The sequence below is a fragment of the Metopolophium dirhodum genome, chromosome 9 (genome assembly GCF_019925205.1).
Source record: "Metopolophium dirhodum isolate CAU chromosome 9, ASM1992520v1, whole genome shotgun sequence".
Classification (NCBI taxonomy): Eukaryota; Metazoa; Arthropoda; class Insecta; order Hemiptera; family Aphididae; genus Metopolophium; species Metopolophium dirhodum.
The window spans coordinates 10,973,515-11,001,059 of record NC_083568.1 but is presented as its reverse complement, the minus strand read 5'-3'; the positions used below and the strand labels follow the sequence as shown (position 1 = coordinate 11,001,059).

General features: G+C 26.4%; 1 protein-coding gene across 1 annotated transcript in view; it reads left to right on the top strand.

Annotated features, from left to right (window-relative positions):
- LOC132952632 (adhesion G protein-coupled receptor E3-like) overlaps window positions 1–27,545 on the top strand; it is a 140,274-nt gene that overhangs the window by 103,206 nt on the left and 9,523 nt on the right. The gene's annotated exons all lie outside the window — the stretch shown is intronic.

The window sequence follows — 27,545 nt, the reverse complement described above, 5'->3', positions numbered from 1 at the left end:
TAAAAATGTATGACTACAACTTAAAATTTAAATTTTTATCAATCGTCCGCCGAAGCGTGGATTGCGGCAGTCCATCATCCACGTCTGTGCGTCACAATTATAAGTACGAAATAAATTATAAAATGTATAACTAAAAAAGGTAATATAAAAATTACTCACATTTTATGTATACTTCTACACCTTAACACGTTGAGCGCCGTCACGGGGTTGTTCACAAAATATGGATTAACCGCCATGAGACCCAATCGAGTCTCAACAAATTACCAAAAGTTGGTTTTTGAGAACCATGTTCGGCTCTCACTAAAATAATTTCCTTCGATACCCATTTCTGGGTCTCAATAATCAGTATTTTCTCTTCCGATTAAAAATCTACAGTGTTGCCACTTTCAGTAGGTGTTACAAGTTTGCAAATATTATAATTCGTTTCTTTTTAAATTAATATTTTGTTTAAATTGTCAAAACTGTATTTTAGTAAACTTATGAAAAAAAAACTCAAATATTTGAAATCAACCAATTTATATAACCTTATATAATGCTGTTCTAAAATGTAAAACATGTAAACCTTATCTTATTTTTGTAGGCCAATAATCTTTGTTGTTGTGACTTTTTTCAAATAAAAAAAAAATAATACATATTATTTATTATAGTTATAACTTATTATATTAAGGATGTATCTATTGAATATCGTTTATCTACTAATAGGTAATAATTAATTTCACTATAATATACTTTACCACCAAATATATTATTATAGTTCATAGAATATTTCTATTATTCAAGCTTGAACATGGTAAGACATTTTTAAATTGTTACAATATAAAACACAAGTAATAATATTTAAGTAAACAGAACAAAATAATTTCGTAAGACTATAGTTGCTCAATAAATAAAACTAAAAAAAAATATATTTTATACAGAACTTGGATTAAAGCAAAAAGTTAACCGTAAATAAATGCTCTGAACGAGGAATACGTGTTTTAATCTCAATGGTGTAATTTCCATAATTGATTTTTTTTTTATTGTTCTGGAAATCACGTTTTAAACAAATGCGATTATAGGTGCCCATAAATTCATTATAAACAAACAAGAACTACCTACCTTTTTTCATTGATGTTTGACCGGTCTAGTATTACAAAAAATTATGAACAAAATATCCACCAAATTTCTGTTTTTTTTTTTTTTTTTATACTATTTTTAATTTTCAATAAACTTTAGAAACTATAATAATAATTATGAATCAATAATACACTACATTATTATTGTGCCATCTACATTCAATGAGCTGGCTGATATCGGAGAATATTTTATAGACTAAATGTTATTTCTACAAGTATAAATCAGTTCTTAAATTGGTGAAATGTTCAATCAGTACTCAAAATAATGAATATTTCTTTATATTTATCAGTAGTCACTAAATATTTTTAATTAAGATATTTTTCCTAACTATTATCATAATAAATATTTAAAATAAAATAAAGTATTGTACTAAGTATTTTTTTTTTTTATTCATAATTTTATAATTTTAATAATATTTATAATTTGCAAAATAAAAACTAATTATATTAAAATAAAATAAATGTATGCATCAATAAAAATATTTTAACGTAGAGTCATGCAGTTTGTCCACTTCAATATTACTTTTTTCAAGCTTGAAATTTTGCTAATTAAAACTATATATTATGTATATTGGGTGTTTTATAATATTTTAAATTAAGAACGATGGAAATAATGTACATTGGCTTTATAATGTAAAATTTTTTTCTGTGGGTACTAAGTACTTAGATGAACAAGAAACTTCAACAGTTATTTTCAGAATATATTTTATGAATAGGAAATCTTTTTGAATAGCTAAAAATGTAGTTTTCAGAATATTTTCAATAAGATAAATATTTATACATAACCAAGTTGTATAAAAATTATGAAAAATTAGATTACCTAATCATGCAATATAGTAACGTATTACTAAAAAAAAAAATAAGATAAAAAATAGGAATCAGATAATAAGCTAATAAACCTATTTACAAGACAAAATACGGTAGGATATCATGTATATTTTATGTTATGAAAACGTAATTATATTTTAAAATTATATTCCAAAAATTATCAGCAAAACTTTTCTGCGAAATTATATTTTCAATATTATGTATAAATATTACCTACCTAGTCTTTTAAAGTTTACATTTCCGTTTGATTAATAGCCGCAAGCTTAATACATTATCCACATCGCTGATTACCTACCTTTGAAAATATAAAACAAAATTATATTCAAGTTTAAATTGCACGTAACTTAAACATAAAATATCAAAAATAATTCGATTAGTTCGTAAACATCAATCTGCTCTTTTCCATACACAGGTCACAGAGAATTTTATTTATGAAAATCGTGCATATTATGTAATATGTATTTATAGTATTTATATCCATATCCATACTTAAATAAATAAAAATTAATCATACCTTTTATGAATACAACTTTGTATTAATTCTTTATCAATTTTCTTACATGCAATTAAAATTAGGTTTATTTACGTAAAAAACTACAAAGGTTAAAGGTTTCTTATAATTAATATAATACCATTTATTGTGTATTAAAATGAATACATTTCAATCATTCATGAAATCTAACCAATGATATTTTTTTTTTCATTTTCAAAAACATACATGAAAATAATATATTAATATTAGTATCTAATCTCAAAGTTACGTATAAAGACAACATTTTCAACGATTCAAATTGTTTAAATTTGTTTGTTTGCATAATTTATTTGATCCTGATACATATATTATAGTGATTCCAAAACTGGTCATGAGTGAATATGTTAATTAATAACATAATATTGTTAATTGTCAATGCCTTGAAGTTTTAAAACATAACATATATAGCGTGGGTATGTGACTAGGTATAGCCGTATAATGTATAGAAATAGGGTATAGACGTATATTTAATATTAATTAATATTATAAATTAAATGTAGGTACCACAAACTTAAAAATTAGTTTTCAAAAGTGTATAGTTTAAAATAATATGTGATATTATGTATTATATAATATAATATACATGTTACTAAATTATTTCAAATACTTACCTAATATTTTAAATTGTATTTATCTTAGTACAAACAGTTTAGTTAATTTAGTATAAATTTAAGTCATAACTTTGACATATACATTTCATTTTTGATGTGTGTAACACACCTCATTCGTTTCAATACATAAATTATACTTATTTTACTTGAATGTTCTATCTTTAAATACAATAAAATAATTATCGTGTTAAATCTATAAGCTTGCGACTTCTTATTTTATCCATTAAAGTATTTGAATAATAATAAAACCATGTCACTAATTTACACTGTTGATAATTAGCTACGAATCCTTAATAGGGTTAAAAGGTACAAAACAATTAAAATATAACTAAAATCAATAAAAAAATTATTTCCAAATATTTCATTACTAATAAAACTCATTAGGTATACCTAAATTTCATTTTCCAAACAGAATTTTTTTCTGAGGGTTTAAATACCTGTAAACTATGAACTATAAAAACCTAATCTCGAACTAGTTTGTTAGTTAGTTAGGAAAAACTACTTTAGTTTAGTTTGGACCACTTATCCGCTTATCTAAACTTTAAATAGCCAAATAAGTTCTTACATGTTAAGACAAATAATTAACTACTTGTTTGAAATTACGTATCATTTTTCCCAACTAACCCATAAGAAAATGTATTTTTTTTTTTAATACAAAAAATCATGCAGTGTATGTTAATCATAAGTTCATGAATTTAATATAGTATTGTACTTTGTCCACAAGAAATATTACAATTTTATATTGGGTTCAAAATATGTTTTATGGTACCTAGGTATTACTAGCTGAACTACCCCGCGTTTCCCAGAAAAAAATTCTGATTTTTCAAATCCTTTTGGGTGTAACACGGTGTGGAAGCAATGTCTTTTTAAGCGTAAATTATATTATATTTTAATGTATAGCAATCTCGGCCGGGGTCGTCCGTTAGATTCGCAGGCTCACAGCAGTATATTATCAGGTAGGCAATCTGCCTGCGGTAGATCGCGAACCCCGTGTGGTTTGTACGTAAGTGTATGATTTTACTCTAGTTTTATTTTACTAGTATCAAAGTTATACCAAGTTTGTTGTTTTTATTTAATTCAACTTGCGCAGATTAATACAATCCTAACCTAACCTAACAGTACTAAAATCTGTTGAATAAAAAAAAACCAAATATTCGTAAATATAGATAAAGAAAAAAATAAGAAAAAAAACAATGTAAAACAATGAAAAAATTGGTCCACTAAAACCGTGGTTTTAACTTGAGACATTCTGTACTAAAATACATAGAAGTGATTATTATTAAAACCAATAACAACCATTTACAAACAAAAATTTCTATCGTAAATCTCAAGATCCCTGTCTGAGCACCTTCCCAGGTTGGACCTCTAATTTACCCTTTTTTAATTCTATATCTTCTTTCCAGAGGTTTAATCTATCTCTGTACCAAATTTAATCGCAATCGGTCCAGCTATTGAGGACAGACAAACAGACAGACAGACAAACATTCATTTTTATATAAATAGATAAAATAATAATGTATTATTAAAATAACAGAATCAATTAAAATGTGTTACTTATTATTTTTATCTTGTACACAATCACCCGCAGTTGCTATTTTTTACGAAATCGTCAACCTAGTACCGACTATTTACTGGTTATGACTCTATTGTACATAGGTACAAATGAACATATCAAAGTAGAATCAACCCAGTAGAATCAGTTTAATAAGTTTGTTCGGGTGAGTGAACAAACTTAGTGGAGAAGTGGTCCAACATGTTGCGTCATCTAAACTAAAGCAGTTGTTCCTAACTAACTAGTTCGAGACTCGATTTTTATAGTTCAGGTATTTAAATTCTCAGCAAAACATTCTGTTTGAAAAATGAAATTTAGGTATACCTAAAGAGTTTTATTAATCTAAGGTCTGATGTAACTTGTAATAATGAATCAGGATTTTGAAACGTGAATACTTTTTAAATTAACAAAAATTCAAAAATGTGTGATTCCGATATTTTAGAAAACTTATTTTCATTAGCTATTATTTTTTTTTACGTGTATATAAAATGCACTGGATCATGATTTGGAAATTTAAGTATTTTCATAAATTTTAGATTGATCATCATCAATTTTGTTTTCAGTTAATTCTACTAAAAGTACTTGTATACAGTGATTAAGTTATTAAAAGTGTTTCGGATGCCTCATCTTGTCGCTCATGGCTCATATTGAAAATGTAGCAAACGTTCATTTATCAACTCCCACTAAGCCCAAAATCTCACTTAATACTTAGCACAAAAGAAGAATAAGAAGTAATGAAAAGAGAAATGAATGATAAACAATAGGAAAAAAAAACAACAATCCGATAAATCATCAGAAGGGTCTTGATTTCTCTGAAACTTAACTATGAAAAACCTGTAAGTCGGTAATTGTTTTGTCGTTATTCCTGATACTCGTGACTAATAGTGTTTTCTATATAATTACCTACATAAATATATCACTGCGATGTTTTACTTTATTTATTATGCTTATCCACCTTGTCCTTATCAGTAAATAAACAACTATTAACAAAAATACATCCAATTAATTTCTTAAGTACAAAATTGAATTTTTAATTAATTATACTGGCACATCTTATGGTACCAATTAAGTATGAGTAACAAAATATGTGTGATAAAGATATTAAGTTATCTACAAAACAGTTAAAGTAAAAATTTAAATTGATATTAGTCACTTGTTCTTAAAGCTTAACAATTGATAAACCAAAATAATATTTCCAGGATATAATATTATCAACATTTTTATTAAATATGACAAGCATAAAAATACAATATTATCGATTTTAATTTTGTAAATATTAAATTTCACATTAATTAACTTCACTTCTAATCAATTAATAAATAAAATAGTATTACAATTATTATGCTGTAACCTAGTTGAATGTATTTTGCTGTATATGAATATATACCTGAATATAAAAGCTTAAAAAGGTATCACATTACAATTTATGTCACTTAATTTAGTTTGATGATTTTCAATAAAATAAAAATAAATTATTATTAATAATACTAAAAAACACTTATTTTAAATTTCACGGCATCACAGGTAACTACACATATTTGTTTGAACAATATTTTACCCATTAAATCGTTAAACGATAAATAAAAACATGTTGAATTATGAAAAAAAAAATTGTATTATACAGACGATTTGAAAAGAAACAAATGGCACACGTAAATAAACGCCATTGGGGCTTTAAGTTTTTGAGTTTCAATTTTGTCTCCTCCACCACGTCACTTAAAACTTTTAACGATGCGAACACCGATACGGTTATCACGTGCCTACCAACAAAGTAACGATTACAACTGAAAAGCATTCGTAACCCACAGAAATTATATTTCAAACTTTGGACAGTTGTTATACAAACCATTGTTTATTCTTAATCTCGAACATATAGATAGTTATCCTAACCCCAAAAGCTACTACCTGTTAAACATTAATTATTTAAATAGGTATTCAGCTCTTTGTCGATGTTTTCCGACATTGATGGTATATTTTATAATACGTAGAACTCCCACATAACGTTGTTTGTTTGTAGTGGCAAAGGTCAGTTGCCATAGTAGTGATCGCGTCATCGTTAGTTTTTAAATATTAACATAAACTCAAAAAGCCGGATAGGAGAGCGTCTATTTTCCGTCAAGGTCACATGTACATTAAAGTTTAAAAATCAAAATGCTGTTAATACACTATATTTTTCGTTTATAACACAACTGAATCTAATTTGTATTCCTTATTGCCATAAAAAGCCAATACATGACTAATTTATGGTCAAAAAAGAACCTCCCACCATGATGACATGTGGAACACGTGTCTAATGGTGAAACATAAATATTAACAGAGTGTCGTCAACGTGAGAAATAGAGAGAATATACCCGACCGACAGCACAAAATCCTGACACACAAAATATAAAAGCAGAAAACAAATTAGTACTTTTTTTTAATCAAAAAAACTAATTTATACAAAATAATTGTACAAAAAAAATGAGTAAATAAAAAAAAATGTAATTATAGCTAATAACCTTTGTAACTGAAGCTTATTACGAGGTAAAATAAATTTAAAAAACGACTTATTCATCCATCTTAATAGTATAAATCGTATACCTACCTATATCTAAAATAAATTATTTATTGATACCATCGGAATTTTTTGTTAAGAAACTACATTTACTCAGGTGCTTAATTTTTTTATAGTAATCAAACAAATTGAAGATTATTTTTTTTCATATCATAAAAATCTTAGCATTTACTAAAAATAATAATTATATTTGAAAAACTTTCTGTTTCTATTAAGTTTAAGATTTAAAAGATTAAAGTGATTAAACAACTTATTCATATATAATTTTATTATAAAAGTTTAAATTTGAAAATCAAATGAAAAAATTATTGTTATAAACTGCAATAAGAACTGTTGTTCTTATTTTAAAATCTAAGAATAAATTGCATTTTCTGAAAAATGTAAAGTAAGAAGTATGTAGGTATTTAATTAATTTTAAACGAAATATTTCTGGTGTAAGAGTGAAAATTGTAAAAATCGTATTAAAAAAATAAATAAAACATTTGACCTGCTTATTTAAATTTATTAAAATATATTATAATGTATTGTAACAACATTTTACAGGTGTCGGTTGAGTTCCTCTTAATATAATAACATAAATAATATTTATTATTGTTAAAAATAAATATGAATTCAACTTTGAACTTACTAAATTTCAATTTAGTGTTGTAACTCTAATCGCCACATTTGCATGTAGGTACCTACCTGTATAAAAGGCGTGATTATTAAAACTTATTACTCCAAATTTCCAATTATGTAGTACTTACTGTAGTATTGTAAAATTGTGCTGTATTATGCCTATATGCAATTATATTTTATACATTGAATATAAAATACTAGATATTGTATAATGTTTCTAGTTTTTGTTTCACTATTTATATGTTTAACTTTGTTCCTTGTCTAAAAAATAAATGATGGCCAACAATACCGCTAACACAACTATTATACCGAAACGGAAAACTTTTGTTGTTGTTGTTGTTGTTATTGTAGTAGTTGTTGTTGTTTCTGGACACTTCTCTTTACCCTTTATACATATGAGTGATGAAAAAAAACTCATCCTGTTGACAAACGGTAATTTCAAATCAGAGAAAAGGAGAAATCTCATTAAATTTATCTCGGAAACAGGATTTTCGTTTCACCCTCATGTAGTAACTATAAAAAACTATAGTTTATACGTCATTGCCCAAGTGCAATACAACTAAAAGAATATAAAATGTAACTGTATTTTTAAAAATTTTTTTTTTACAACCATTAATCATTACAAATAATTACTATGATTCAACCGTTAGTTAGTACCTAGGAATACAATTTATGTTTGTAATTGAAGTATTTTTTTTTTTAGATAACTATATGTTACGACCGTTACCTATATCAAATTAATTAGGTACCTATATACAACAACTATAATGCCGAACTATATCAACATTTAAAAAATGAAAATAAGTGCATATTATAATGTTTACATCATAAGTACAACGGACTAAATTCATAATAATTGTAAAATGAAGAATACATGAAACATAGGTAATGTCAAAATATTCGTATCACAATTTAATTATCGCTCAGTATATTCCTATGATATTAAGAATAGAAAAGTAAATGCGTAATATTTAATAAACCTAACCTATCCTAATCAATACAATATAATTTAAACAATATTACCTATTTGTATTAGTAAATTATTTTCACAATTTATTAAGTTCCATTATGAATACTCATACATGAATAATATGTTCTTATAAAAATACATACGTTGTAGGTACCTATACCGAGTGTCTGAGTATCTGAGGAAAAGTGGGAAAACCCTTATTTATGAAACATTTCATATAAAATTTGATTATATAAAATTCAAAGCTCCAAAATACTTTACAGTTACAGACATGAACAATGTATAAACTAACCAGAATTAGACGGATAAATCCATATTATATAAACTATGATATCGACAACGTGAACATTTAAATTAATGATTACTGCTGGCGTACAGCTAGTTTTGTGTGTTACAGTAGGTTGGTACTATTTATAATAATTACTATCAAAAATTATTTATTTTCATTGGATTTATTCATTCTGTTGTAATATAAAAATATTCGATGTTCCGATATTTATATAGTTATAAATTATGTATCCTATTGCAATTTGTAAATATACCTATGATTTATTTAATATATAATTGTAATATATTTTTTATAATTTATGTCCAACTACTATGACAATCACACAAAAAATGACCTATCTTGAATAATCAACATGAGTATTATGTTTTATGTAATATGATCGATGCCGATGCGTATTGTAGAGTATTCTATAATATGTACGTATTGTAAAGGAGACGGAAATCCGATGACAATTTTCTAAACTCGTCTATACTTATCAATCGCCAAGCCGAAGATTTAAGATTTAATGCTCGTCGCGGTCGATGACAATGGGTTTTCGTTTTAAAGCTTTAGTTATTTTCAAGCTGGTCAATGCTTTCCATTATGTTTGTTTTCCGATTCTGTATTTACCTGTTGCTTATGGCGTATATTAAGGGTGTGGTTTCCTTTCTAAAACTTTTATCCTCCGAATAAAAACCGCTGGAACCATTCGTTTTAAAATTAATTGTGATTTATTTTTATGCGTTTTTTCGGGAAAAGATTTTTGGACAGCAATAAAATCTCAATAATTTATATGCACCACTATGTGGACCTACATTTGAAGGTTGGACATTTAACACAATTGGTACTTTAAAGTTTAAAGAGATCATTTTAAAATAGTTCAGTAGTGTTTGAGAAAATAACGATAAATAAATGTTTACTACAGGCTCGATATTGACCATTTTCTGGTAAACTTAATTCCATCATCAGAATTGTTTTTCGTTAACACTGATTTATCATTACTTTCAGGTAGACATATCCACCCAACTTTTTCCATCATGTATATATTTTTATGTTATATTACGTTTAGACTCTAGGTGAATCTTTTGCAGGCCTTACGATAATATGTATTTTAAAAATTTTATTTTTTTTTGTGTGCCTCTCTTTTGGAACAGTAAAAAACTTAGGCTTTAATGGGTCAAATTAATTTTGAATATCATTATCTAGGCTTAATAAAATTTCCGAAATTAATGTAAATAATAATGCTTGACAATTTAATAAAAGATACTGATCAGTTTTTCTTTCGGCAATCAACATTTTTTTTTAAACGTTTTAAATTTAAACTTTTAAAAAATTCATAAAAATCATGAATATTTGTAAATTATTATAGGTAGGTATAACGTTTTTATCTATAACATCTCGTGCTTAAAAATGTAACATAAGACTCCTCAAAATTATCTTTTACTTAATTCAAAAAATATATTTTAAATATAACCACATTCAATTTTTATGAACGATTATGTCCCAACTTTGAAGCGACATTGGATATTCAACTTATTAAAAATTATTTATAATCGTTTGTCCAGATGGAACGTATATGAACATTGAATATTGAACATATGATTTTATAACAGCGTAATAGATAATGATTATTCTTTAAAATTAATTTTACTTTTTGGAAAGATTTTTTTTTTATATAACGAGTATGTGAATATTACTAATTGAAATTAAATCATGAACATGAATTCATGCCAGCATGTGAAACGCGTACTTACACACACACACACACAACCTGTGCTGGTGATTACACAAGTAAAGAAGGAATCGAATGGATTTAAGTGGCGTATAGTATAAACTATAAAGTGATGAAGAGTTTACTTCGGACCACGAAGAAAATCGTTTATCATCTCCACTCTAATGGTGGATTCGTGTGATTGCTACTTTTGCAGAACTAATCTCCATATTTGCGATCAGCTGGATCGCAGAATAAGTAAACAGACGTGAAATAAACAAGCACAACACCCATCTCAGACCTGTGAGATTATCATAATAATGCTAAATAAGAACGATACAAAACATGGTAAAATATTATATACCAAGTTTATAGAAAATAAATTACGGTACCTGAGTGATTATTAATCACTGGTTAATAAACAGAACGACTAATTTAATATGATTATTTAGTTTATGGATTGTATTTTTAATTAATTTCGTTTAGTAAATATTATAATGAAATAAATATATTGTTGGTAAATAACTTTTGAAAAAATTATAATAAATATATTTATATTGGAATTTGGATATTTTTTAAAAAATATGGTTTTTTGGCTTTAGACAAAGTTGTTCGGGCCACTGAAAGCAATAATATGTCTTCTTTGATTTTAAAAAGTTCTTTGTGATTATCTTTATCAAAAATTCGTACATTTAAATAGATCCTTCGACCTTAATATTTCAATAAAACATCATCATACAGAATTTATGTTAAAAATATCTTTTAACCCATCTCCCCCCCAACATCACACACACTGCTTCACATATCCTTTCTCATTCTTAGGAATTCTTTCTTGAACATTAAGCTTTTCAGTTCGACGGTTTCTCCTGTTAACTGTATTTTCCTTGACGCTGCCTTATATATTTAACTTTTTTGGATATCTTGATCAAATTTTTATTAATTATCGCCGTCACTTTTAAATTGTAATGATTTTCCTGAATAAGATTTATACTAAGACATTTTTGAAAAAAATGCTGTACAAATAACTAGAATTTGTATATAAAACTTGTATATAGAATTATTGCATAAAATGTTAGTTGAACAAACGTTTTCTTCAGATGATATAAAATATGTTGTAGGTATTTAAACTAATACATGGGTATAAAAAAAAATAATCCTAATAATTTTAAATTCAGAATTCTTAAGTTAGGTACCTTCTAAAAATGTATACCTACTACAAACTGTATTTTATTAATTAAAAAATAAAAATATACCAGAAAGTAAAAATAATTGAACTCTAAAATACATTTGACAGTGTGTGAGTAAAGATATTTCTTAATTTAGTTATGGAAATATAAACAATAAATAATAGTTAATTTAAAAAGTTCTAGTACCTCAAGTAGGTAAGTCAAAAGTTGGGATGATAATTGAAACTAAATTGAATTACCTAATTGAAAAAAAAACATACGTGATGTCTTCATAATTCATCAACGTTGATTGTCATCAATGTTATAAATTAAAATGTAACAATTTAAAATCATAAATTAAATTATATTTTATTTGTTTTATTTACATTCTATATACATTCTAATACAATAAGTAAATTTGCTCATGGGGAAAAAAACCAGGACTTGAAACTGAATATATTTTTTCCTATTTAAATTTCAGTTTTGTAATCAAAACATTTTTTTTCAGTTTCGGTATCGATTTTGGTTTTTAATGATTTTAACCAGTATTAAAAATTGGTAGGTATCCAATATCGGTTTCAAGCCCTGAAAAAAAACTGAAAAGAAGAACCTGAGTTGAGGAAATATCCAGTGATATTAGTATATTATTCTGCATATGAAATAATTTAAAGTTTTAACTGATAGAAATTATAAGTTATACTCCTTAGTTATAACTTATAATCATTATTTTACAGACATTTTATTTTTTAGGACTTAAATAGAAATATATAGTTTTTTCAACAGAATTGTGATTAGAGAAATGTAATAATGTCTAACATAAAATAACTTATTACATAATACTATATATTATATATAATGTGTGTGTTAAGGTAAATTACGTTATATCCTATTTAATACGGTTATTAATGTGGTTCACTAAGATATCATGATAATTCTACTTTTGTAGTGGAATAACGTTATATTCCGTCATGATTTAAAAATTCTAACATCATTTACCACAACATATATTATAATACGTTTATATTCTCAATATTTTCGAACTACTAAATCACTATAATAGACTAAACATTAAAATGTAAATGCAATCAACAACAAAACAAATAATATGAATACTTTATTTAGCCTTGTAATAACCCTTGTACATTAAATCGATATAAAACTTTAACATGAGCAATAAATTTCGGAAGGTGTCTCCTTAATTCATGTTTTATAAAATATAGCTGTTTTGTTTTTTTATAAGACACTGAATTTAATTGAATACATTGAAATATAGCTTATGTTATAGGTATTCGATATAAAACAATTAAGTTTTATTCATTGGACAAAAAAAAAATTAGATTTAGGTTATTGTGTTCTTGTGTTTTTTTACTTAATCCAATATTGATTAAAGGTCAATGCAATATTCTAAAAATAATAAACTACCTACATGTTAACGGTTAAAGTATTATTAGTTATTATAGTGTATCTTAAAATAAGGATGAATTTTAATTAATAGTTACTCTATTCAGAACTTTTTATACCTTTTCACAATACAGAAAATTAAGCTTTTATTTAGCAAAAACTATACAACTGAATTGATTTCACCACACACAGACTTATAATTTCAACTTTTAAATGAGAATTTTTATATTTATAACTATAAATAAATATATTTCTTTTTACATTGCTTGGTTCATCGAAAATGATATAATGATATTGTGTGTATGGTTTCTCTCTCGGCGAATAAGGTCCACTACCATCAAACAGACACATAATATAAAAACTTGCTGAGTACAAGTTATTACCGTAAATCAACACCATGGGGTATGATAGAATAATTTAACTGGCAATTGTGGTTGTAATACATTATTCATAATATAACAACGGTATTATAACACGCCTGCCACACTATACTCTGTAGTTTATAGCTTTATTCAATTTTAAGGGTAGATTTTAATGCACATAACAGGTCTGAAATGGCGTTTTTGAGTCAAAGAAACCTGACAGCTTCAGCTTAATAAATTTACTATTTGAAAATACTCAATAGCCTATAGTACCTATATTAATTTTAAAGATTCATTCATTATTATTTTTTTATTTAATTCTAAAATTTGTAATTTATATTTATTAAAACTATTTAATTGAATAAAATTGTTGATACAGAAATTATAGAGAGCTTTTGCGATATTTATAAATATTACCATTTACCTGTAATATTATAATTTGATGCATATATAGTTTGTACTTGTACTTCGGTAGTTTTAACTTAAAGAAGATACGTCTTAAAAGTTGAAATATCCATCAATGAACCTATAGAAAACAGGGAATAATAGTACATTCGAGTATTTGACCATCTAAATAAATATGTATGTTAATTAATATGATGTGTCATTAAATAAACACAATAAATTAGTAATTATTTTTTATAATATATTTATTGTTAGAGCGTTACACATAGTTCCTGAAAATGTTCCAGTCTTCCAATTCGAAGAACAAAAAATATATCTTTTTACACACATTTTGTTTATATTTTGTGTTATTATGTTATATATAATTTTGTATTTGTACCAATAATAATAATATTTATTAAATGAGCTATTTTCAGTTTTATTTATATCATCAATAATAATATAAATATAATTAGTTGTAATTTTTAAAAAATAATAACTATAATACATAATATAGTAAATAAATTTGATCGAATAAAAATATTAGTAAAATATGTAATGAATATATTAAACAGGTTGATAACATTTTTGTACACTTAATATTCATTATCTTAAAAAGTATTAGGTAGGTATCATTTTTGAAAAATAACAAAATACTTTTTAAAACAATTGACTTTGAACAAATTGAATTTCAAATGAGTTATTAATTAGATTAAGTAAGTATTTAAAGTTTTCATGAGCATGGTGAAGTAGCACAAGGTTATCCCACAATATGTTGGTCCACTACTCCACTCATCGTAACTTTAAATAGCTAAATGATGGAACTTAATTAATTATAATTTATTTATTACTCGTTTGAAATTCAATCTTTATACAAGAAAATTCTTAGAAAAATATTTTGCTGTGGGATATGAAATTAAAACTATTTGTTGCCATTCAAAAATTATAATGATAAACATATATATTAAAAAATGTATACTTTTTGAGTTGCTGAGCTTTTAGTGTTAAAAGACCAAATATACCTAGTCATAATTATTGTATTTGTACATAATTTGTATACATAATTAAAATGTTACACATTTTATCACTTTCATTTTCGGATGAGATTTTCGTCGAAAATTGAATTAAATACAATATCATTATATTTTTATTATGACGTAAAAATATAATAATTTAAAATCATAAAACTATAGGTAGTAAACACGAGACGTAGATTGCCAGCAAAACATTTTTACCCATATAAATCTTATTTAATTGAAGATATACTATTTTGAGCCCTGCTTTTGTATAAGTTTCTTCCAATCTTTTATTATAGAACCCGGATTTATATAATCTATTCTATATTTTTTTCTCATATAAATAAAATTCTGTTAGCTCGTCTATAGAATAAAATCGATTAAAAATGTTCTTTTTATTTAACAATTTTTGTATTGAATTTATTTTATTTTCCTAATACCCTTTAACACGATGTGGTGATTCACAGTGTTGTAAATTAAAAAACGTCATAACAATGTTGAAGACACGATACGCTATCAGATACCTGATACATAGCCTAATCATAGGTATACGAATGAAATTAAGTATACATTATAAAAATCTATTTGAAAATATGTAAATACAAATCAGTGTCAAATATAATGATTGATTATGATCACCTTTTACATAATATATTTGGTTGATTTCGTATTATTTATATTAACTTTAAAACTATGTCTTAAACTCTTAAATAACCTAACTGAAGATCAAAACCACGTATTTTTTTGTCATTTCAATAATGGATTTTCAATCTTTTGGTTACGTGGGCAATGTAAAAAAAAACTAAATCGATAAAATGTCACTAAGGCTTGATGACATTTTTAGAAGACGGATCCCCAAAACATTTAAATCCATCACTTAATAAAAAAAAAAAAATGTCACGAAAGATTAATCTATATGAGTACAGCTTAAGACATTTTTTTTAGATTCATAAGAAAATATAGATTTAATTTTAAAATTATCGTCTACATAATTACATAAACACTGTTAATGATTTATGTTCTACATTAGTACCACAAGCAATAAATTAATACACTTGGATTTCTGATCATGAAATCTAAAACGAATAAATAACAACTATTAATTAATAATTTATCATTTATAGGTATTTAGGTAAACTTAATTCGTTTTTTGAAAAATAATAACTTACAAGATACCGTTTTATGATAGGTATAAACATTTTCTCCCGCCTAATATAAGAAAGTTAACATACAACCTTATGCTTGGGCGATCGAGTGATAATGTTAGATGAACGCTTCTCGGTTTACTCCGGAAATGATGTATTTTCTAGTTTTCCAATTGTATCAAAGTTTGATCTAAAATGAAAAATCGGAATGTACGGCAGTTTCATTTTTCGTTCAATCATCCATCACCGCTTCATAACCTGAATTGACGTCAAAAGAGTTGGCTTATCTTTTTTCACGTAGACTATGCTTGAAATATTCATAATAAGCTGCCGATGGTTTCTGTTTAGTTGATTGATTTGAAGTGATGCCGAGTATTCTGACACACAACCCCCATACACTCGATGAATACTTCCATATTTTATACTCCTCTCAATTGTTCTACTGTTAACATTTTGCATGTATAAAAAAATATTAACACATTCAAAGTGAAACCGTCATGATTTCATTCGAGGAATAATTAAAAATAATTATTTTTAAAACCGTATTTTTAGATTTTTCCAATATTTAGTTTTTAATATCTTGAGTGTATACTGTATATTAATACTCAAATTTTGATTTTCCCATAGAATATTTAAAATTTAACGAAATAGCGACATTTTTAACATTCTCCGGTATAGTAATTTATTTTAATGATTAATATCATTATTTATTTTGTTATTTTATTAATTAATACTGTTGTAAATTAAATACGTACTGAAACTTTAATTAATATTTATAGAGAAACTAAATGTTTAATATGGTAAGATTTTTGAAAAGTTTATTGATGTAAGTATAGAAAATAATTTAGTAAACCTCAAAATAAAGTTTTGTATCTTTATAAACAAAATCTGTGTTCTAAAACACATCATTAAGAAACTGGTGGCATCTTCGTAACAGCTTCACAGATTTTAAAATAAATAACGTTATTAAAATATATTTTATACCGCACAACAAATTATTATTTGTCTTATTAACAAAATATTTTTCTTAAGCTCTCATCACAAAATTGAAATGTTATATAGTGAGTAAGTTCTTGAAAAATGTTTTATGTCAAAATAATCAAAAACACTATTAATTAATTGATTAAATTCCTAATTAAATAAAATAATTAAAAACTACTCATAACTATTTAATATTATGCATTATCGTAATTTGTAAAATTCGTGTTCACTGTTTTTAAAAAATGGATATAAAAATTACTCTATTGGCTAAGTTGTAATGAAAATTTTGCACGATTTTGTTTAATTTCACAATTCCGTAAGTACATATTCAATAATAATATTCAAAACGCAAAATCTGGACTTATATTTAAAATGTCTTAGTATCATTGAATTTATATTTAAAAAATACATAGTTGTTTGTCTTAAAAAGGCATTATAAATATTGTATTTGTTCTTTGACACTTCAAGTAACCTTTAACCACTGTATTTTAAAAAAATTTTAAATATAGATATAAGTTATAACTTATAAGATATCATAATACTTAATATATTTTATACATCAGCTGTGTAATAGTATATCACATAATATCAAAACCATGTAATTTACGTGAAAAGATCTCTCTATAATCTAAGGAGTTATTTTAATTTTTTTTCCCCATAAATTCTCTCTTTTGTCAACTTGAGATACCTAACTATAAGTTATCACTTATCACAATAAGCCACAAGAGATAAATTATCATACTATTGTCTATAAATTTACCGATGCCGAATAATTTTAATCCGATCAGGATTCAAATACGAAACTTAGTTATATAAGTTTCAAATTGTGTACAGATATACATATCCGTTTTTATGTTGATTTACGAATATTATACAATGTAATAATGTGTACAAATAATATTGTAACTGATAGTGATTATTGTACCTATAGTTTGAAATATAATAGATGTAGCAATGACTTTTTTTTTATTATTATTCATGGTACAGCATCAACTAATATAGGTTATTAGCTTGCAACAAAAACGAAAAATTAGTTCGTAGTTACATATAAATAATACAATAGATTCCTTATGGATTAAGTTGTACATATCAATAAGTTTTTAGAAATGTGATGATTTTGTTGGTGTTGTCTTGGATTGGTTGATTTGGATTTGGGTTTCAAAGAAGTTGTCAGGTATTTCTAGACTTTTTCTTGGATCTATATTGTTTCGACAGTAGACAAGGAGGTGCTTGACTGTGAGAGGTTCTCCACAGGTTTAGCACATTACAAGTTCTTCTCTGCACATAAGATAATATATTACAATTACATATATTTTATTATAAAAAAGGGTTCAATTTAATATTTGTTATATGATTTATTCCGTTCTCAAAGTATAGCAACTAAATTTGGACATTGCATTTTAGTTCACTTTTACATTCACTTTTTTAGGATAGAAAACTTTATCGTCATTTCACATACACTACTCGAAACTATAGAGTAGGTACTAAAAGTTCTAACAGTAGCACTAAGAAAGTTTTTTTTTAGATATACCAAATGAAATGCGGGAATATTACAAGTGGCAGACCTCAGACATATAAGTATTTTAACTCCTAAAATAAATACAACTATGTAAATAGTAAATATAATCATTTTACCAATAGTTTTTAATTGGTTAAAACGGAAATATTATAAGATTTATCAGTAATTAAAGTTAAGAAACACACTTTTAATAAAACTTCCACTTTACACTAATTTGAAAATCACATATTTTGTTTTATTTGAATTTTAAGTAAATATGTAATTTTTAATTAGGTATAAAACAATATAGTTGGCATGATAATTTATTCTAGAAATCCAAATCAAAAACTCACCTTTAGGTGATTATAAACATATAGTATTGTTCAAATCAAACATCGCAATTCTATCGGAAATAAAAATAACCATAATGAAAAAAAACATATCCAAGCTAAAATATTTGTTTGATTACTTATTCATATATTATAGGTATACTCATTACCTGTAGATTCCTGGTAACTAGCTCTTCTACTTAAAGCTAAACACACAGAAATTACCATTTCTCAAACAAACATTTTAACCCGATGAAATGTAAACAACGCTTGTTGATTGTTCTGCTAATTATTACAAAGAACAATGATAAAACTTTAAAGAGTAAGTACTTACCAACTTAAAATATATAACGTTTATAAAAGGAATCGTAAAATATTGTTTAAGTTTTTTCATCTCATCTTTTTGGATTATACGAAGTATTATAATTTTACAGATAAAACGACTAAAAATAATCGTATAAGTGGTTTTAATTATTTTTTAAGCTAATCAATTTATAAGGTTTATAAAAATTTATTGAACTAATGTGGATAAAAATGATAGACCTTAATACCTTATAGTAGATACTAGTAGTATAAGGTCTGTTATGAAAATAAATAAATTTATATTGATATATAAGGACATTTTTCATCTGAATTTTTTTTTATTTTAATTACATAATATGGTATAAGTATAAAATTATATTATATAGGACGTATTCATTGACTATAACATAATTATTGTTATTTTTCAACTTAATCATAATATAATTTTTTTGCGTCTATAGTGACAACGGATTCAACTTTTATTTAAACAACAATTATAGTACTATTAAGCAGGGCTTAAAACCGTTATCAATAAAATCGGTAACCGGTTATTGTTTAATTTTGATATTTTGGTAACCGGTAACCGTTTCTTTAAAGATATTTCAAACACTATGATTACCGTTAATCGTTTAAAAACCGTTGATAAGGTTTTTTGGTAAACGATTACCGGTTAAAACAGATTTTTAAAAATAATTTTTTTTCAATTTTTTAATCATATTTTTAAAACAGTTTATTCAGGCCATTCATGGGTTGATAACATAACTATTATTATTACAAAATCAAAAACTTAATATGCTTTAATTTGGTCGATTTCCCTCAATTTAAATATGTATTACTTATTTTTTCAAACTGCTTTAATGTTTAAAACAAATGATCAAGATAATGGTGATCTTCATAAATCAAAAAAAAACTTAATATAATAACTTTCCAAGATGACACTAAGAGTGATGCATTGACATGGAACTTTTTGGTTGTATTGTATATATTACAGTACCCCAAAACCTAGGTCTGCAGATCGAGCATTCTACGCTAGCCTTCGGACCGACCCTTGGAGCAAACTCTACAAATAACAAATGCAGAACCAGGAGGGTTTGGGCTCTGGGAGTCATAATTTAATACTAAACTAAATGTACGAAAAACAAAGTATAATGTGATAAAAACCTAAAAATGTTGAAACAAATTGCTTAAAATTAAACTTGGAATGTCCCCTATCTATAGTAAGTTGTGGCAGTGTATATTTCTAAGAAACAAAGATCAATAAAAAAATAATCATGAACGACGACGTTTATGACGGTATTTATAATATATAGTTAAACACTTATACCTATATATATATATATATATATATGATATTCACAACAAATAAGCAATACTCGATGGCAATTAATTGGGGAAAAAAATTTAAAAATAGCTGAAAAATTTAATTCAACTATAATGTAATCATGATTCATGACATAATTATTCAAGTATTAAATTCCACGAAAAAACCGTTAATTTTTTTGGCCGGGAATAGGTTTTGGTTATAAAACCGGGATTGAAAATACGAGGTAACCGCTTTGATGTTAATATTTAGATATTTACCTTGATTACCGATAATCAATAACCGCTTCCAGCATTCCAAAACTAAAAGCGGTTATCGATTTTCAGTTCTCAAATTTACGGTTTTTTACTGGTTTTCGTTATAAACCGGTTACCAGTTTTAAGCCCTGCTATTAAGTCTAAAACTATTCTTACAAACTCACGGTCAGCGGTCAAAATTGTCTAATGTCACGTAAGTTGAACTCTACACCCTCTGCTATTCATTGAGATTAAATTAATCCAACCGATTCCATATCTGGTCAATTTTAAAAATTCTTGATTATATACTAAGATGTTAGTGAGGCGTAAACATTTCGTTTGTCCATTAATCCCCTAACTTTGATAGCCGAGATAAAATCGAACAACCGTCAACCCACGTTTATACAGCAAGGAAGTTCTTTTAACTTTTTGAAAATCAGGAATTACCTTTGAAATAGGTTTTTTGTTTTTGAAGTGGCCAAAAATGTCAATTTCGTGAAAACGATAAACAAAAATACGTCATTCTGCCAATATAAATGTTAATTTTAAAGCAGTCAATTGAAAACCTAAAAGCATTTGAAATAACAAATACATTTTCATTGTTTAACATTCAACACATAAATAAACATTTATTCAGAAAATAAAATGGATTCTATACTTTTGTTTATATTTTTATAACAATATCATGCATTAGATTCTATTTATATATTATCATAATATAACATAATTATTTAAACACACACTTATGTGATAAACATTCAGGACTTTATTTACCAACATATTTTTACTTTTTTATGTAAGAGTTTTGTTTTGTTATTATATTTTGAGATAAATATTTAATTCCGGTTCTTACTTGTTAAAATATAACTTGCGAACAGTCACGGTGGGAATTCAAAATCAAAACTCATTTCCCATTTTCCAGTCAATTTTTCCCCGATCCTTCCTCATTCTTTGATGATTTCGAAGCCCTAATATCCACTCTCATTTCCTACTTTACTTTATTTATCAAGCAATGTCTTTATATTTTCTTAACAATAACTCCAATTCAATAATAATGAAATTTATTATTTTTCTGTAAATTACAATATGCATTAGGTATATCTACATATTATATATTTTTTATTAAAATACTTATAATTAATTCTTAACCGGTCACAATCCACAGACTATTTAAAATTACCCCTGACTCCTGTTCTTTGCGAGTAAAAGTAAACAATGAAAAAGCTTCACACGTCGTTTTTTAACTTACGTAAAGATCTTTGCCCAACAGTTTTACTAACCTAATCCCAGTATTATCCAGTATGTGCGGTAACCTTAACGATATCTCGAATTTCAACTTGACCAAAACTCACCTTGAAACTTCGTATTAAAAATAAACAGCAACCACATCAACTTATAGATAGTAAAAATAAAATATAATAATTTATAAAAAATTAGAAATTATATCTAGGTATTTAAGAAAATCATACTAGGAAAATGATTGTTTTTTTAATTTCCACGTTGTTAAAAATGTTGAATTGTTTTTAATATATATTTATTTATTCATTATATTTAGTTTTTGTAATATAAAATAAACACAATAGCCCAATTATCCATCGTGGATAATGAAAAAAAATTCAGCTTTTGTAGAATTCTTTTTATATATTTTATTGTTGTAATAATAAATTAATAACAAAGAGCTGGTGCGGTATTTTATACAGTTCAGTGCATTTTTCCTCTAGGGATTATCTTATACAATAAAATTACATGGTTAAATATATCATACCTATAACGAAAACGCTTGAAAATAATGCCTTGGAGAGACAAGTTGAATAATATGGTTATCAAATATAAAAAAAAAAACAGGAAAGTCGTTCTCTTCAGCTGTATAGTAAGACTCGAGTGTGACGTGGACTAGCTGTAATGATTTGCGATGTAACAGTCGTCCGTCTACCGAAATTATGTGTGGACAAGAACACTTGAGGTGCGAGATTAGACAAAATTCAAAACACGCAAGAGGATTTGCGATGCACGCAAACGGAGATTTATTTCCCACGTTTTTGGTGTACATGAACCACACTCAGGTCTAGCGATAAGGTGGCCAGGCTGTAGGCCGCACAATGACTTCTGTAGACACTAGGTGAGAGTTAAAAAAACCAAAAACGAATTACCGTGGATTACACTCCGCGATGTACCTATACGGTGAAACAAAGTTAAAAAAAAAATAGGAACACAATTATTGTTGCAATATTTATTGTAATACCGACACTTTGTGGTGCGATGGGCGAACGCGTGAGGTTATACGACGTGTGTACAGTGTTTTCAGTACGACATAACGGGAGAGAGAGCTAGGCCTTTCTTTTCTTTATTTTTTACTAATTTACTTAATTCCCGACCATACGTGCCAGCTGGCCTGCCACCCCCCCTCCCCCGCAATGGTCCGGTATAAGGTGGAAGAGTCCACCGAGTAGTGACTCTGTTTGCGCCCCGTCACGGTGGTTGGTCGGATTGTCAATGGGTTGCTGCAGTGCTCGTACATTGTACTATATTGCTACTGCTGCGGATCGAGTTATAAGACGTGTGCTTATCGCCATTGAGTAAATCACTATACAATGGACATTGTGTCCTGGTATTAAATATAAAACTTACAATTATTAGTTTGTATGTTTTGAAAATATCATTGTGTATACCCAGAACATAATATGTAAAAAAGTCTCAACTTCCTACTTAATTTTTTTTTTCAAATTACAGCATAATCCCTAAATCATTATTTTTCGTTTAAATGTTGTCAAAACTAGAACTTTGAAAGTCTATAAAAAAATGTATCGATAAGTATTTTTGATATTTTAAAATATCTTTTTGAACAACTTATGAGGAATAAGGGTGTAAGACTTTGAAGTGTTTGACTGTCCAAAAACAAATTTACCAACATTTAGAAAAAAAAAATATAAGATGCCTATGTAAATAGCTTAAAATTAGTTTATATTTTTATAGTATAATTAGGTTATCGTGAAAATTTTCAAATCTCTGAGATTAATATTTTTCGTATTGCAACAAAGTAATTGACATCGTTTCATGAACATTATTTAATGTTTGAGTATCTGATTTTGCAATTATAAAGTTTAAGCACAAATAAAATAAAATGTTACTAGTATTTTGGATATTTTAGTAGGTACAGTAAATATTATGTAGGTACTATATAAGATGTACTTAATAAACCTGTAAGACCTTTGTTTTAATTCTCAGACTTTTTGTATCCACCAAAAATTGTTTTTTAATATATTCAAACGAATTTATGTAAGGAGCGGTGAAAACGTTAGGTTCTTATAGAAATACAAATATTTAAAACACTTTATTTCAAATGCCCGAACGAAATTATTAAAGCCTTACTATATTTGACCCCATATAGACACTAAAACGGACAAAACAACCTTTGTAATTTGCATTTGAAACGAAAATGGAATTCGTTTATAAAAAATAATGTCTACACTAACTCAAAGTTTTGAATATTTTATAAGATATTAATATGTTCAACCTAAAAGTTATCCATATAACAACGAGAGATGATTATTTAGTAATATATAGTATATGATATGCGATATATAGTTTTCCGGAATTTATACGTATCATTTGATTACAATTTGGCGTGAAAATGTACAAAAGAGTTTCCAAAAATTCAATATAACTTAATGTGAAATAATAATGTACGATTAAATATTCTAATAATATGTTAAAAACCCGTAATCATAATTTATTTTACATTCAATTTAAAGTAATATAGACAATCGATATTGTGGAATGACTTCTTCTGGTATAGTTTTTCGAATAAGCAATGTTATATATATTATATTATACTCGTCATAGATTTTAATAATCTACATTACTATATAAATTATGAAATCAAAATTAATACACGTCAAAAAAAAAATTTGGAAAATTATAATCTGTGTTGTAACAAACCCTATATATTTTACCAATTATTGTTTGCCATAGGTTCAAGTAAATTATAGATATTAAATATATTACTAACTGTACGTCGGAGCATATTCATTTCTTTAAATATATTATGTGGATCAAGTACAACAACACTAGGTCAGTACTAAATAAAATTGTGTTTTATTGATATCTACTGGTTGACTATCCGGTATCCGGTACAGATTCCCCGGGGTACTGTTCATACGACACTATGGCAGTAAAAAAGGTTAATAATATCTGACTTGTTGAATTCTGAAAAATTGAACGACTTGAGAAAAATATAAACAGAAAGCGGCCATAGGTATATTATTCTGAACGAAAGACAATAAAAAAAATTCAGTAGATCTGATTCCATTTCTCGCATTATTGTTTTGTTTTGTTTTTTTTTATTTAACAAATAATTGGTTATTTATTATTTTTTGTTGACATTTAGAAACATGTTTTCAAATAAAAATACTTAAGAAAACCATGCTCGTGGCTTGAATTACAGTTAACTACGACTAGTATTGACTTTTCCGGTACGAAATATTCTCCAACTGGGTCCTAGTGGTCCTACGGTGGGTGGATAAATAAAAAGAACTGGGAAAAGCATATTAACACGTTAAGAGGACGTCGCACCCGCATGTGTTGTCCCCGTCTTACACACGTACGGCATAGGACGTTTTCGTTCGCTAGTTGCAATAGGGTGCTGTCAATTTTGATATTAGAGTGAATTGACCTATTATCAAACTTTTAGGTAACAACATTATTTGTGTTCTTTCATTGGTTTTTTACGATATTTTAATTTTTAAGTGAGTTATGAGAATTTTCAAATATTAATAGTTTACATACTTATATACTGGGTGCGACGTACTCTTAATTACAAATATAAAATACAAAGTATATTAAGTATAACCGGTAATAACATCACTACAAAAGAATATGGTGATCGATATATTCAAAATTCTATAATAGGTTGTGTTAATGGTTTATATCTTTTCGAGTCTGGAATTCGTCTAAATATACTAGTAGTAGATAGTTGTGCTCGAACCCCTCAAACGAATGGTGTACCTACAATAATGTAGTTTTTAATATATTTCAACATTTTATATTATAACTATGACGTATATGGATAGTTGGCGTTGCTACGTATGTACTTCTATTGTACGCAAATACTTATATTAATGTGCATTGTATGTAGATTTTTATATGACGTAAAATGTGCTTTAAATTTTACCCGAATTGAAAACCTATACATATATTTTAGAAACATTGTTTTATTTTGGCATAATAAACATTCTTAAAAACGTTTGACATTTTAGAACAAAAGTTTGTTATCGATAATAGCTTATCATTATATCTCCAACCTACTAACTTACTCCGCACCCATCACACAACTTTGCATACATTTTATAGATTTGTTAAGCTGATATGTTCATTATTTTAGTGCTGAAATCTGCAACAAATGATTACCTACCATAACAGTAGTGACGTATAAAAATATCGAACTCCAACTTTAAAGGCGGAGGGGGTGGAGTGAACCGTACGAAAACGTAGAAGACTAAATAAAGACTTAGCAATAGGACATGGCAATAATGATGACGACCACGGTATAACTGTATAGAGAATATCTCTGTCAACACAGAAATGTCCCCTTAACAAATGGTACTTTGTCACCCTTTCACTACCTACCCATTCCTCTTCGTTCTCGTCCATCCGTGATGTATAGCACTACTGCAGCTGCGGCCTAAATATAAAGGTTTTCCTAAAAGAAAATGCATAACTGCAAACTGCAGTAGAATATTTTTGACATTAGGAATCGCGTAGACACGGGGTTTGGGATGAATCCGTCCCCATGACTTTTTTTAGATTCTAAGTGTGAAGCGATAATTATTGTATTGATTTTACAATGATGTCCGGTTTTTTTTTGTCCGTCATCTCTTTTTAGGGCAGTAAAAATGCTGATTTTCTACTTCAGCATATTTTCTCGTAAGAAAGTGAATCTAGTTGGCATTTTGAGAAAAAGTTGATCAAAAGTAAAAAACTTTTGGCAAAATTGAAAAATCATTAAATTTCAAGTCTGGACGAACAAAAAAAAATTAAGGAAAAACAGAGATTTTACGCAAAACAAGCTTTCCTAAAATCGATTTTGTTATTTGATGTAACTATAAAAATAATAACCGTATCGTAGATAAATTACATTTTTACCTAATGTTTATATGTATAACATTTTCTATACACAATAAAATTTTCAAAATATTTTTACTCTTTTTAACCTATAGACAGATTTTTATTAGTTTTTTTTTAAACTATTGTCTATAACATTTTTTTCACTTGGTCGAAAACATTAAAAATATAATACAAGATTTCTCATGAGTTGTTAGTGGAAATTGAAAAAAAAGTTGAGCGTAAATCCACAATGTTTTTTTAATGAGCGTATGAAGTTGGACACCTAACCTAACCTAATTCAAAAATTAATCACCTATACAATTAGATAAATGAAATTTTCTCGAAGTTTTTTTATTTTTTTATTTCCTATACATACATTTTAAAAATATTTTTACTTATTTTGATCTATTAATAAAAAATTTCCTTTTTTTCTAATGTTGATAAATTTTTAAATTTACTTATCTAGACACATACTGTCAGAGATGCTAGGCTGAATAGTTTTTAAAGTTTTCAAGAGAAACTTTTCATAAAACTTAGTTGAA